Raw genomic sequence first — 15,039 nt, 5'->3', positions numbered from 1 at the left:
TTCTCTTTGGTCAAGGGGAGTTATTTTTTTCATGTAGTTTGAACTCATCCCAAGGACGTAACTATAAGAGAGAAAGCACAGCTTCTGCCTGCCTACATAGAACTCAGCTAATCTAATGTGCCACTGACTTATTCAGCAGTGAGTTAATGACTGCTATAGAGGATTTTTTTTCCTGTCTGTTAAAATAGAAGCTAAAATTAAATGCTTTTTTTTTTTTCAGAATTAGGACTTTCTTTAAAAGAAAATAGTCAGTGTATCCACATTCAGGTGTTAATCAAATGACATTGACAATGTAATTTCCTTATCTGCAAAACTTGTCACCCTAGGCTAAAATTTTTCCTTAATTGGAATGTCTTTAAAGAATTCAGCTGATAAAAAAGTGGACAGGTCTAACTTGAAGACAATGAAATGGAATAAAGGTGCAGGGCTATTCAGGGAGCGTCCAAGCCTCCTTCTTACTATCTTGGAGTTTATTTCCAAGGCGGGAATGCACATTATTAACTTCTACTCTTTAAACCTTCAAGAAACAGTCTAGGAAACAGCCTGTTCAGAAAACAGGATGTAAGCAACTGTTGAAAATAAAAATTTAAATGCAAACCAAACTTAAAGGTCACTTAGTCCAACCTGCCAACCAAATATCAAAATATTGCTTCAAAATATCTAGTGGCAGGGCACTCATAATCTCACAAAGGAACATGTCACATCTCTCTCCTAGAGCCAGCCTGTGGAAAACAATGGAATAATGGAGCTCCTTCTTTGACATACCAGCCATTCAAATCTTTGAAGACAGCTATCATACCCCCCATAGTTCTCTTCTTAACTGAGATAAACATCTCTCCTTAATTTCACAGATCATGGCCTACATCCTGGTCATCATTTTTGTTAGCCTCCTCTTGATAAATTCAAATTGGTCAAGTTCTTTTAAAATGCAGCAACAAGAATGAGATCTTACAGAGACAAGAATTAGATCTCCAGATGAGATATAACTAGTGCAAAGTACAATGATGTTATGAACTGCCTTTTTTAGGCTGCTGAATTACAACTAATAATCCAACTTTGTATTAGCTACTAAAAGTAAAGAACTAATTTCCTTTCCCTCCCTCCTCCAGCGCCACCTATGGACCAATTCCTAGAGCACGGGGGACTACTTATCTCCTTCAGTCTGAGGGCAAGTTTGGGCAGGAAAACGAAGGGTGGGGAAGACACCCAAGGAGGAGGTTATGCTTGGCGTGGGGGTCAAGAGAGAATATGACCGGCTTGCCAGCAATGTTAAAAGTACCTTAGTAATGGAAAAATTGCAAAATTTTGAAACCAAGCAAAGGATCAAAGGTATTCTTCCAACGTTTCATCTTCTCCTAGCGAAGAATCTAGTTTGCTTGTTATTTCATATGTAGTTGATTAAAGTCCACAGATGAAAAACCAAACGTATGTCTTCATCAAAACAGTTTCCTTGGTGTCGAGGACTAGGTGTCTATGCAGGTGAATATAAATATTTTGTGGCTTCTCATGGGATTTTCCACCTGTAAACTGACATTTCTAGTCATGGAGGCGCCCCCTGGAAACTGTCTTTCAACCTTTACAGTTCTTTCTTCTAGCAATTAATTTCTGGTTAGAAATTCTATGTTAGAAATTAGCACTAATTTCAGTCAATAAGCCACACTTAACCTTTTCCAAATCAACTACCTATTAGAGCAAGTCTTATTGAAAACAACCACAATAATTAATGAATTGAAAAATACATTTATCTTGGAGGTAGAATAAAAATGTAAGAGAAAAAAATCGTACAATTTAATCCTCAAAAGAAAAGCCTGAGGTAGCACTTAAAAATTACCTCAAATATTCAGTTCAGCTAAGAGTTTTGTGTTGTTTTGTTTTTATAATTTTGTATGCTTCAATAATGTATCATCAAAAGAGGTTATAGAATCATGTTCCTGGGATAAATTTGTTAAAAACATTGAAAACTATATTATGGGAGTACATCAAGGGGAGGACTAGGGGCCCTATACAATACAGGTCCAAACCACCTTCCTGGTCTGGCTCCCAATCATCCCTATAAACTCTAAATAATCTGGGCAACCACTAATGTTAATTCTTCCAGAAGGTTCTCAAGTTTCTCATCTTTGTGCGTTTTTTATCATCCAGTATTTTGCTTAAAATGTTTTCAGCCAATAACTTTGCTATTGAACTACACTTTCTTCCCAGCCCATCTCAAACACCATCTCAGCCACCAAATCCAATCCCCAGGATTGGAAGTGGCCTTTTCTCCTCTTGGTAGCTATAGCTCTTTGTTCTTCTCTTATGACGTTATTTCCTGTGTAACGACTATTGATGTGTGTGTTTTATAATCCTTTCCCAAATGTAAGAATCTCAAGGTAGGTCCTTTATCTTGGGGTCATATACAAAGGCAACATTAGCCTCTGGGGGTCAGGAATAGCTTTCCAGAGATGCTCCATAATATTCTTTAAATGGAAGATCTTAGTGTTCTCTTCTACTCTGTGATTCTATCTTTATGCAAAGCCACAAAGGCCTTATTGTTGATCTATCACAACTAAGAACCTAATATTAATATGTTGTCATAAATTCCAACTTGGCATTTATTATGCCTTTGCAAGATTCCCATTTTGCAATCTTATAAAGAAAAATCAATTCATAAGTTATTTGCTGTAAGCATAAGAAAAGCTATACTCCAGAAAGGCTGACTCCTAATTATGCAGGCATTACTTACATTACTCATAATTTTCAAATAATAAAACACAGGGTTCTCTTTTTCCCATACCAAGTGAGGTGATCTTTCAAATTATATGTTGAAGGAAAGAAATTTTTGAAAAATTAAAAGCTGACAGCTAAACTGCCCCCAGTTTGCATATTCAAGCACAAGCAGAAAAAATCCTAACATAAAAATAATAGGTCAGGATTTATTGGACATTTCAATAATATTATTAATGACTGAAATGATGGAAGAATATTCAAGGACTTAGAAGCTTGATTTCTGCACGTAGCTTTTTAATTGTCTATAAGGTTTAAATGTTTATATTTACTTATTTTATAACTCCTATATAGCTCTTATTATAATCCAGGCACGGTTCTAAGAGCCTTACATATATTAATTCATTTAATTTGAACAAAACCCCTTTGAGGTTGGTACTGTTGTTACCCTGATTTCACAGATGAGAAACAAAGGCATCAAGAAGTAAATAATTTGCCCAAAGTAACAGAGCTAGTAAATAGAAGAGCCAGGATTTGAATTCAGTCTGGCTGAGTTCTTAACCACAACATCATGATGCAATCATTTAGAGAATGCGTTCCTACCGAATTCCAAGAGAGCATGGTCAGCATGTGACGAGCGCTGGAATCAAAGATATTGCTACTATTATTATATCTCCAGGTTCTCTCATTGTTTCAAAGTATCCATCCCCACATGTATAACAGGCACAGTTTAACTTGAACACAAACAGTGGACTGTGGAAAAGCATGGGACAAAATTTCAGGTTCATCTGTCCTGCCACTGAGCAGGCATCTATGACCTTGGTTCAGTCATTACATTCATCACAGGATCATTTTCCCATTCAACTTTGAGACTGGTATTAGCTCAACTGTTTGTTTCAAGGTTATTACAAGAATAATACATATATCAGCATTTCAGAGAATAGAGTACTCTAAAAATACCAGACACGGTTACAGGGAAAGGGGTGAGGAAAAAACGTCCTTGGCATCATGGGATTGGTAAATTGCAGAAAAAAGCCATCTGCCCTCTCCTTTCAATGTTCATTACATGACGGCCTGCTAATAGCATGTCTAGTTGTGAGGTGAGACTTACTACTGATATTTTGGGTCAGGAAATCATTGTGGAGAATAACATAGCTTGACCTACATAGTCGAATAATTAATAAAAGCTGACTTTAGAGGCCAGAGGCTGTTCCGTGATACACGCCATTTATCCATTGCCTGAAGAGCCAAAAGAATTGACTGAAAGACAGCAGACTTGACACACACAACATCTGTCTCGTTGGAAATATTTGGCAGTTACTGTAGAGATGAGTTCTGTGGCCAACTGCTCTCCGTGATTTAGATGAAGCACTTGGGGTCTGATTTCTGAATTAAAATCTTACCAGATAAAGACATTGTGGGCATTTCTCAACAGGCTATGCAAAGAGGAGACTAATTCTTATCTGAAATTTGCTATATTTTCCAAGGATTAGTACTTAAGAAAACTGCTTATCTGGTTCTATCTTTTGCTGAGGAATTGACATTTTGTCCTTCCTAGCTTACTTTCCAAATTTTGATTAAAAGAAAGATAATAATAAATATTGATTGTTGTCCATTTTAAATCGTAGTTTGGTGAATTTTATACTCTCAAAGGGAAAAATTAAATACATTTTGAAAAGGATTCTGCCCAAATTCTCTCTCCTTATATGACTCATTTAAAAATTATGTTGCCATCGCACTTGAAGTACTGTGAATTACAGAATTAGCCTTCACATAAATACTTTGATATATGTTGAACAATAAATTGTCTTCAAGCACAAAGTTACCTTGAGGTGTCACCCAGGTTTCCTATGGCTTCAGGGACCGTGGCCAAATAAACCTTCACATACAATGACATCTACTTGAAGCTCCTTGAGAAAAGAGTCATGCTTTCTACTGCATTTTAGTAACCCTTATTCTTTACTTTAATAATTCCTCATAAAAAACAGCATGTAGGTGCCAATAAGGTTTCCTGATTAATTAATCTAATTTACCAATATTAAATGCTATAAGAGTTTCTAATAGTTCTAAGAAATAAATTTCAATCTATCAAAATACTTATTTTCATCTCTTTCTCTTCCTTCTATTCTCTGTGTAACTAATGGTAAAAGGAAAGATGAGAGCAAATGCTCTGTCCTTCATCCAGTGGCCTTTCACTTTCCATCCACAGGATACTAATCATTTTCCCACTTCCTACCTTTATCTAACCTTCTTAGGCTTTCTTTCTCTAGTTATCCTAAGTCAGCTGCATACTTCAGATGTTCCACAGCCATTATTTAAGGTTTCCTTGATAAAATGCCTACTCTTTCTCTCATTGGCCTGAATTTTAGAGAATAGCCTTTTTCTCATAATTTTTATCAACCAAACTGGACTTTATATAGATGCCTCTTTACAGTTTGTCCTTTTTAAATGATTTTTTTGCCTTATACAATAATCAAGTGAAAATAAAAGAGGATGTAGTCTTCACATGTTATTTAAAAAGTACATTTGATGGGCTAACAATCTCTTCTTCGCTCTTCAAGTATATTTTTCTCCTCCTATTATAAAAATCAAATAACCCCAAATCTGCATTACTCTGATTAAGTAGATCTAAACCCATTAAGCTTTCTTTTCATTATAAATCCACCATGACAAACCGTTTAGCCTTTCCTATACAATCTTTCTGATATTAAAGGTTCTCAAATAACTCTTCATCCAACAACTTACTTTTAAGAATTTAGTCTAAGGAGACAGTGAGGAATGTACACAAAATTTGGTTAAAAGAGTGTTTATCAAAATGCTTATAAGAGAGGAGATTTGCATGCAACTTAAATGTCCAAAAATAGAGGCTGGTTGAATAAAATGATGGTAAATGACAGAATGTTAGCCTGATGTTTTAAATAATGTCAGGAAAGAATTTTTAATGAAATGGAAACATTAATTTTATATCCTAAGTGGAAAAAAAGTGATATCAAAAAATATGAACTATGTACTGCAGAAATTTTACACACACGTATGTATACACATAAACACACATGTGCACAATTTTATATGAGGCATCAACTTAACTTGCTATCACTCTTTATGTGATTATATACAGCTATAGATACATATATAAAGAGACCTATAGATAGAGGTAAATGATAGAAAAAAGAATGAAAGTATATATAACCTAAGATTATGATAATTTTATTTACTTCTTTTACTTTATATTTCCCAAATTTTCTTCATTATTTTTGTAAGGAAGAAAATCAATAAATTCTATGTAAAATATATATTCTTAAATATAGCTGGCTATTCCCAAGACAAAAGCAGTGTGTACACTGTTAGCTTTTCTTCCTATTATGGCATTCAACAGCTCAACCTAAAGATAACTATTTTATTTTCTTGTTTCTATTGTAATCACAGCAGAAACAGTTTGCTGATTCTCCAGCAACATATGAACTTTCATAAAATGATAGAATTTTAATACTTCATCACGTTTGCTTAAAAATAATGTTATTTTTTAAAGACTTGCTCTGTTTGGGATACATGGATTGATGTGTAATTAATTCAATTAAAACGAAACAAATGATAGGTATAATTGTTAGAATCAAGAAATAGATTCGTGTGGAAAATCAACGAAGAAGATAAAACCAAGTAAAAGTATGGAAGATTTTAAAGAAAGTTGGACATGTTTTAACTATTTTATAAGTCCTTTGTGAGTCTCTTGTAGATCTCTTTTCCATGAAAGTGCTCAACTTGGAAAAGAAAATTTTTCCAGAGATTAATGCTAAATTTTCCCCTTAGCCTATCACTTTAAAATAGTAATTTTCATTTTCATAAATGTGTAGAATTGTACCTTTTGGCAGTGCTACAACTGACCTCATGCCACTCCATTTGGAATCCAAGTAAAAGGACAATTTAAAGCTATTTTCCATTTTAACCTTTCTAATTTTTCAATATATTTTCCTAAAGTGAGCAGAAAATACTTTTTTCTTTCTTTAAGAGAATTTTTACTTCTTTCCTCCCTTATAAAAAAGAGGATTTGATAAAAATCACTATTTATAGAATTTTTGTATTCATAGTCGGTAACATAAAAATCAGTATCTACAGATATCTACAAGTTTATCAACTTTGTGCATTACCAACAAAAACTCTTAAAAAAACAAAAAAAGAGAAAAGCAACTAACTGACATCTCATGGTAGACTGAAAACCAGCCACACATTCTTCTTCTTGCATCCTCACCTTTGCAATACGAAGTGGCAGATCCTTCCATCAAAAGTGGTCTTGACTAGTCTGACACAGCTGAGACTTGAAAAATGCTTGTCACTGGGCTGGATCTTTCTTACTGCTCCTGAGACCTTTCCACTACCACTGTGTAAGGACACCTGATACAGCAGAGACAAGCCGTCCCAACTGAGCCATCCTCCACTACCCAGTACCAGTCAACCAGAACACCAACTTAACTTTCTCATAGAATTGTGAGATAAATTATTGTTTTTTAAATCCACTAAATCTGTGACGATTTCTTAAGCAGTAAAAGCTTAATGACACACATCCACTATCATTGCATTCACAAAAGTATTTCTCCTCAATCATTGGGAAGGATATACACTTAGAAAAAAATACAATGGTTAAAATGGTATACATCAACTTTTCAAAAAATGTGTTACATTGTCTTTTCTTACAAATAAAAGCTTTATCACAACTTGGCTCCAATCTTTCTTCTGGGCAAGAAAGGATTTCTGTACTTGATATTTTATGACATTCTTTGATATTCTCTATTTTTCTCTTAATATCTAATTGTTAGGGCATGGAATTGCAAGCTAATAAATTCTAATCATTGTAATTGACAACGAAGTAGAAATGTTTTTAAATTAATAAGCTAATAGTTTATAAACTATGTTATAGAAATGTTTACATATATAAAAGAAAATTACTTTTTTATAATACATACAAAATAAATGGCAAAAAAATTTCCCTAAAATTGTTGTCTGTTATCTTAACTGTACAATTCTATTTGTTTGTATGAATACATATTTAATCTTTCTTATTATCAGAAAAATAAGTAAATATAATTCTGAAAATAAATTCCTTTGACTCTAGTTGACTGGGAAATTTCCTACCAATCATCTATGGCTGGCAGCTTTTCAGAAACTATTTTAATCATGCAGAATAGCTCTCATTATGATCATTTCTAGAAATATGGATTCAATCATGAGCTATCCTTCCTTAGACCAAGAAGATATCTCAAGGGGAGAAAAAAACTGACAACTGCTCATAATTTCATCTACTTTGTGAACAATTTAACTGAAATTTACCAAATCTCTCATTTGGTAATCAAAGTTCAGAAATCTAAAAATAGCCTCACTCTACCCAAGAGATCTACTTAATGCTTGTCAACATTCTGATATTCCATGGCCACTAAAAAGAAGTCTATTAGACAGAGTCAGTCTCTGTTACACTACTTGATATTCTGACACTGAATTCTCATCCTCTAAAAGACAAACATGAACATGACTATTCATGGGGTGAGAGGTACAACGTAACTTTTAAAAAAATTTGTATGAAAGTCTTTATGTTTCTGGGATAAATGTAACCAATTTCTCAGAATGAAATGGAAGCAGGAAAGATTATGAGATTATAAATGAAATTGATGAGATTTGCAGGCCACAAATTTAAAAGAATCCAAATTCACCTTAGGAAAGGGATACCAGTTACCAAAAAGAAATTGGTTTGGATGGAATATAGCGAAGAGGACAGGAGAGGATAGAAGGTAAATATTTATTATTTTTTCTAAATAAGAAAATCTGATCAGAAGCCAATGCAATTACAGAGAGGATAAAGAGGGAGAACCATAAATGAAATGATGTATGGACTCTGTTACTCTGTGCTGAACTACTCTCAATAACACAGGGTCTTGAAATTTTTTAACAAAAGTGATGATGGATTTTATATTACTACCACATTCCAATGTTTATGTTGTTTTCAGACTGATAGTTTCAATAGGTTAAATGTATGCTAAGTATTATTGAAATTTCTCTATGAGTCATCTAACATAGTTTATTTCTAGTAAAACAAAAGCTTAGCTTTTATGTCATATTTCTGAATCATAATGACATTACAATTCCATCTTAAAAACCTCCCTGAGGGGCCAGCCCAGTCGCGCAGCAGTTAAGTGCACACATTCGACTTCAGCAGCCCGGGGTTCACTGGTTCGGATCCCAGGTGTGTACATGGCACCACATGGCAAGCCATGCTGTGGTAGGCATCCCACATATAAAGAAGAGGAAGATGGGCACAGATGTTAGCTCAGGGCCAGTCTTCCTCAGCAAAAAGAGGAGGATTGGCAGCAGTTAGCTCAGGGCTAATCTTCCCAAAAAAAAAAAAAAACCTCCCTTAGCCTCAATTCCCCTTTCAGTTACTGTCCTCTCTCCCCATCCCTATACAATGAAGTTATTTCAATTCCACTTTTTGTTCAAACACCAACTTCTCAGTCTTTCCTACTAGTCTTATCCAAAAATATACCTCCTACTATTCTACCTCAAACTGAGCTTTAGTTTTCTTTATAGAACTTACCATGATAAGCATGGGGTTTATTGTCTAATTTCCCATTTGACTAGAAGATTCATGAAGGCTAAGACTATTTTTTTATTGGTTATATCCTCAGGGCTAGGAAGTGTGTGGTAAACAGTATACACTCAATAAATATTTGATGGATGGAAGAGTAAATAAGTGCATAAACTGATTAATGTTTGTTATAGCCATTTTTTAAATTAAAGATTTTATTTTTAGAGCAATTTTAGGTTCACAGCAAAATAGAAAAGGGAATAGAGATTTCCCATATAGTCCTGACCCTACACATACGTAGCCTCCACCATTATGAACATCCCCCACCAATGTGGTACACTCGTTATAATTGATGAGCCTGCACTGGTATGTCATAATCATCTAAAGTCCATAGTTTGCATTAGGGTTCATTCTTGGTGGTGTATATTGCATAGGGTTGGACAAATGTACAATGGCTTGTATGCCTCATTATAACATCATACAGAGTATTTTCAGTTCCCTAAAATCCTCTGTGCTCTGCCAATTGTGTTTGTAATTTCAAACTTCACTTATTCGTTACTGGTAAATAGGAAAACTATTGACTTCTGTATGTTAACTTTGCATTCTACAACTCTTCTGTAATGTCATTTGTGAAAAGAAACTTATATTTCTTCCTTCCCAATCTGTAAATCTTTTATTTCCTTTTCTTGTCTTATTGCAGTAGCTAGTATTTCCAGTGCAATGTTGAAAAGTAGTAGTGAGAAAGAGTACCTTTGTCTTGTTTCTGATCTAAATGGGAAAGCTTTGAGTTTCTCACCATTAAGAATGTTTTCAGCTCTAGATTTTTTAAAGATACTCTTTGTCAAATTGAGGAACTTCCCTTGTATTCCTAGCCACTTTTAAAAATATTCCTGTAATTCTTCCAAGTGCTACAACCACTTTCTCCACAACTCCAGTGAAACTGATCTTGATGAGATCACAGGTAAGACACGTATAAATGTTTATCTTGCTCAGCTTCACAGTATCTGACATTGCCGGTCACCCATTTCTTGAAATACTGTCTAACCTTAACTTTTGGGGTGCGACACTTTCCTGGTTTCTGTTATATCTCCCTGGCCACTCCTTCTCAGATTCCTCTAGAGATTTAACTTTCTCCACCTATTGCTTAATTATTGATGAACCTCTTATTGGTTTCCATTTCTTGGTCCTCTCTTCTTTTCAGAAGTTATTCTGCTTCTGGGCAAATTCATACACTCCCTGAGCATCAACAACCATCTGTAGAATTATGACTTACAATCTATGCCTGATTTCTTAACTAATGTCTAGCAAATTCCTCAAATTCAACATGTGATGTACTCAACTCATTTCCTACCTCCAAATCCAGTGTATCCTTAATTTACGCTATTTCAGAAAATGGTACCCAGTTGCTTAGGCCATAACCTGAAGATGCTTCTTCTTTACTTCTCCCTTTCTCCAAGCCCCTTTTACTCAATAACCTCAAAAGTCACCAATAATTATCTATCGTATCTTTTAAATATTTATTAACTCTCTCCTCTCCATTCCCTTTGTTACTACGTGAACCCAGACCAAGATCATCATGTCTGACCTGGTCCTCTGAGTAGCCTTCAAATTGTCCCCTTATCTCACTCTGTTCTAATTTTTGTTCCATACTGCAGTGGCAGTGATCTTCTCAAAGTACAAATCCTCTCCATTGCTCTTAGTGTAAAGTCCAAATTCCTTAAAACAGCATAGAAGACTGCAGAATCAGCCACCGTCCGCATCTTCAGACTCATTCTTGGCCATCATGTCTCTCTTTTGTAAGCTCTAGTCACAGTGAGTTTCCTCCAGCTCGTGGAATTACTACTTTTCTTATCTCCTGGCTTTTTAAAAAGCTATTTATTCTGTCTAGAATACGTCCAGCTTTCTGCCCGCTAGATTGAAATTATTTTTTGGAATTATGTCAAGATGTTATTTTTTCAGGTAGGCATGCATTCCCTGACACCTAGTTTAAGACAAAACATCTGCTTTATATTCTTATGGCTCCATATGCTTCTCCTGTCACAACATCCATCATATTTACCTATTTATTTATCTGCTTTCCTTGTTCCACAGCAATTTCTATAGATTTGTTTACCTTTGAATTCCACCATTTAGATAACTATTACTTAGTAAGAGCTCACGAAACATTTGTTTAGCAATAAATGAAAACTAATTTTAAGTCAATCATTTATTTTGTTCTCTTTTAGTTGTAAAAGTTCATATTTGTCATTAGTTTACTGAATTACTCTGTTAGCATACAGAAGAGAATTATGTATGCCATGAAACTTGAACAATTTAATAATTCTTAGAATTTCTATACACGAAGTCTAGAATACTCACTGGTAATAGAAATTTCTATATGAAATAAATGTGTCACCATTTGGCTCCAAATTACACAGTGCCATCCAGGAATGTGAGCAGGTAATTGGGAAGCAGTTTGGGGTTTATGTACACGGTGGTCTGTCTACAAGTTCCCTGGAGAGGGAGGCAGCAAGTGGGCACATCTGTGCAAACACTAATTAATCTGGCTGATGTCCTCAAGTCTGAGGATGTAAAGTAAGGGTTTTTCTTTCTTTCTTTTGCTGAGAGAGATGTGTTCCTATTGCCTTTTGCAGATATCAGAAGTGAGTCTTAACAACTCAAAGAGACTGAGAACACTGAGGTGTGTAGTTACATCTGTATAAGGGGAATGTGTGGGGGACAACAAGACAGAGAGACAGAAAGAGACAGAGAGAGGTAAAAGATGGATACTGGAGTACACACAGATCAAGAATTAAGTCCAAAGAAAAGCAGTGTTATCTAGTGAATGAAGTTCACAAATCTGAGCGAGTCAATTTCTCCAAGCTTCCCCGCACAATATAGGAATGTAAGTGCCATGAGAATTGATTGCAAATGTGACAAAGTGTTTTGTGCTTATCTGACACTAGATGCTTTGGGAGGGAAGAATAAAAGTAGAAAATTGGATGAGGATCTCTTGAACTAAGCAGCATCAAGAAGTTGAATCAGGGCTACTACAAAGTAATGAGGTTTGAGGTAAAGTCATTAAGCAATTTTTATCTCTAAGAATAGCATGTATCGGAAATTCTCCTTTCCAGACGTACTACAACGAAGAGAGTATATGTTTGATTGTAGATTGAACAGAGTAAAAATTATTTAAAAAATTGGGGTCAAACACAACTTTTTCTAGGCGAATATAAATAAATTATTTCCTTTCCTTTGCAAATTAAAAATAAGGAGATTTAGAACTTCATATAATCACAAAATCTGTATGGTTTGAAGTTTAGAAGAAACCTTCGACACATCTCCATCTCTGGGGGGATTAATGTGTAAGCAAAAATAGTGCATGGTGACAGCTCAAATCTTGTGTCTTTTAAGATATTACATTAAAATACCTAGAGTTTTTTGGAGGATTATTTTTGTGTGTGAGTGTATAAAATTCTAGCATATCCTATGCTTTCTGCATTACCACTACCCAACAGCAGGGAAACAACAGCAACAAAATGTCCCAGCAAAGTAACAGACTTTTTAAACTGAAAAGTCAAGATGCTCTTTAATGATCTAATATTTCATATATTTAGTCCCCATAATTAGTTTTAAAAATATGAAAAAACCTGAGGTAGACTAGAAAATAAAAGCATTGCTACTAAATGTTTTTATTCAAAAAATATTCAGTATTTCCTTATCTATAAGCAAAGATGGAGTTTAGAAAGAGGCAGGAGAAGGGCAAGTAAGGTCATGTGTCTGTCCTAAAGAGATATCCAACCTCAAAATTGTATTTCATCTTCCCTATTTTTTCACCTTTTAAAAAAATTATTTCACAATATAGCAAAGATATATTTAAGAAATTGGACATTTTAAACTTTTAGGAGACTTTTCTATTATTTTAATGTTATAAAGCCAATATATTATATTAGAATTGGTATAACTCATAGGCAATGCTAAATGATAAAGCAAATATGAACAGAACATATTTCTTCCGAGAACTCCTAAACATGCCTCATGCAAGAACAAGGTTGCTTAAAACATACAAAAACACACAGCTTAAGGTAATATAGAATAACTATCCCATTTCTGAATATCAGAAGTGCTTCAATAGTATTTAATAATGAACCTGAATAAAACTGAATTCTATAAGCATTTGATTCTCCAGTCTCATTGATCTACGTGGAATACGGCAGTGTGTTTAGTTTTTAAAGTTTTGCTGCCCATAATATCACTCTTCTGATAAAATATGAATGCTGAATTCATATTTAAAAATATGGCCCAAAGTATTCAAGTATTAACTTAAAAGTTCTATGAAGATACTGGTTTCCTAATTATTTAAATACATTTGCCTATGATTCCAGATGTGGCTCTTAGAAAGTAGCAACTGAAACATTATATACTACAAATCTAAGGCACTGCCAATTTAGGGTTAGTGGGCTTAAAATAGAATACTAAATTTTTATTCTACTCCTACATTCCTGTTAGGAGTATTTATGACTATAATTTTCTGCAGACAGATAGACTTTCCTGAGGATACGATTCTCACATTAAACTTTGAAACCCACTGTACATATTTGCAGCCTGGGTCAAAGTGGTTACAGCAGTTTTATTTCTATGGCGCCGTCTCAAACCCCTAGAACTGCCACGAGTTAATAAAAGCCTGAAAAGAGAATTATCTCTGAAATGAATTAAATGAACAACGTACATTTCAGCAATAATATAACTTTTTCAGATATAATACATTTATTCTAATGTAATATATAAAATACAAGAAAAACACATTTAAAAAGTAAAGCATACTAAAATCCAATAACTAGTGGTGAAAAATGGCATTGGTTCTATTTAAAAATGGTTTTATTTAATAATCCTTTCATTCGTTCAACAGTTGTAGGTTTCCTACTCTGCATAAGGTACTAGGCTAGGTGCATTAGATACGATGATGAGTGACTCAAACTGGGCCCTCACTATAGATACTATTACTTTCTTCTTCAAAACTCTTTTTCAAAACCCAGCCAAATCTCTGAGTTTTCCAAGGTTTATGCTGGTTGGCAGAACTTTAATCCGAAACATGTGGCAGAGATACAGGCCACTTTCTATTCTTCTTGGTGCTGATATACAAAAAGTGGAATTGTTAAAAACTTAATCATGGTTCTACCTTTGGTTAGAGAGAAAATCTCTATATAAGTTTACATAGTGCTAAATTATTTAAAGGACAGCTATGTCCTTAATGAGGACCTATTTGGAAATTAAGGAAGTTACCCTGAATCCCTAACTGCATATGTCAATGAGGTACTTCACAGATGAAAAAGCATTTTGAAATATGACCACTGACTAATCAAAATTTGCAAGGCAAAGTTTTTGTAAAGACTTTGAAGAATAATGCAGCTGAAATATTGTCTTCTTTCATATATTTATATTCTTAGACAAGTAACAGAACAGCTACAAAATACCGATGGATACTCTCAATGGCTAAAATAAATTCTATTTTATTTAGAGTGACTACTTAATTTGAATAAATTAAATTCGAAATTATTTTCCAGTGGGAATAAAATTTTAAATGTGTATTAATATTAGAGAGAGAAAAATTTATTACAGTCAAGTGGTATCTGTACTCCTTTAAAGTATAGTGTTAATCACCAAAACATAATTTTAAATTATTTATTTGAGAACACCCCTAATAAAAATATAATTTGGTTATAAAATAGAAATGATGAGATTGAAATTCCTAGAGAGCAATAAATGAATCAGCAACATACAGC

General features: G+C 34.1%; 1 protein-coding gene across 2 annotated transcripts in view; it reads right to left on the bottom strand.

Moving 5' to 3' along the window:
• The window catches only part of EDIL3 (EGF like repeats and discoidin domains 3), a 381,430-nt gene that overhangs the window by 245,950 nt on the left and 120,441 nt on the right, over positions 1–15,039 (bottom strand). The gene's annotated exons all lie outside the window — the stretch shown is intronic.

This window comes from Equus przewalskii, chromosome 13, assembly GCF_037783145.1.
Source record: "Equus przewalskii isolate Varuska chromosome 13, EquPr2, whole genome shotgun sequence".
Classification (NCBI taxonomy): domain Eukaryota; kingdom Metazoa; phylum Chordata; class Mammalia; order Perissodactyla; family Equidae; genus Equus; species Equus przewalskii.
This window is presented reverse-complemented; position numbering and strand designations above follow the sequence as displayed.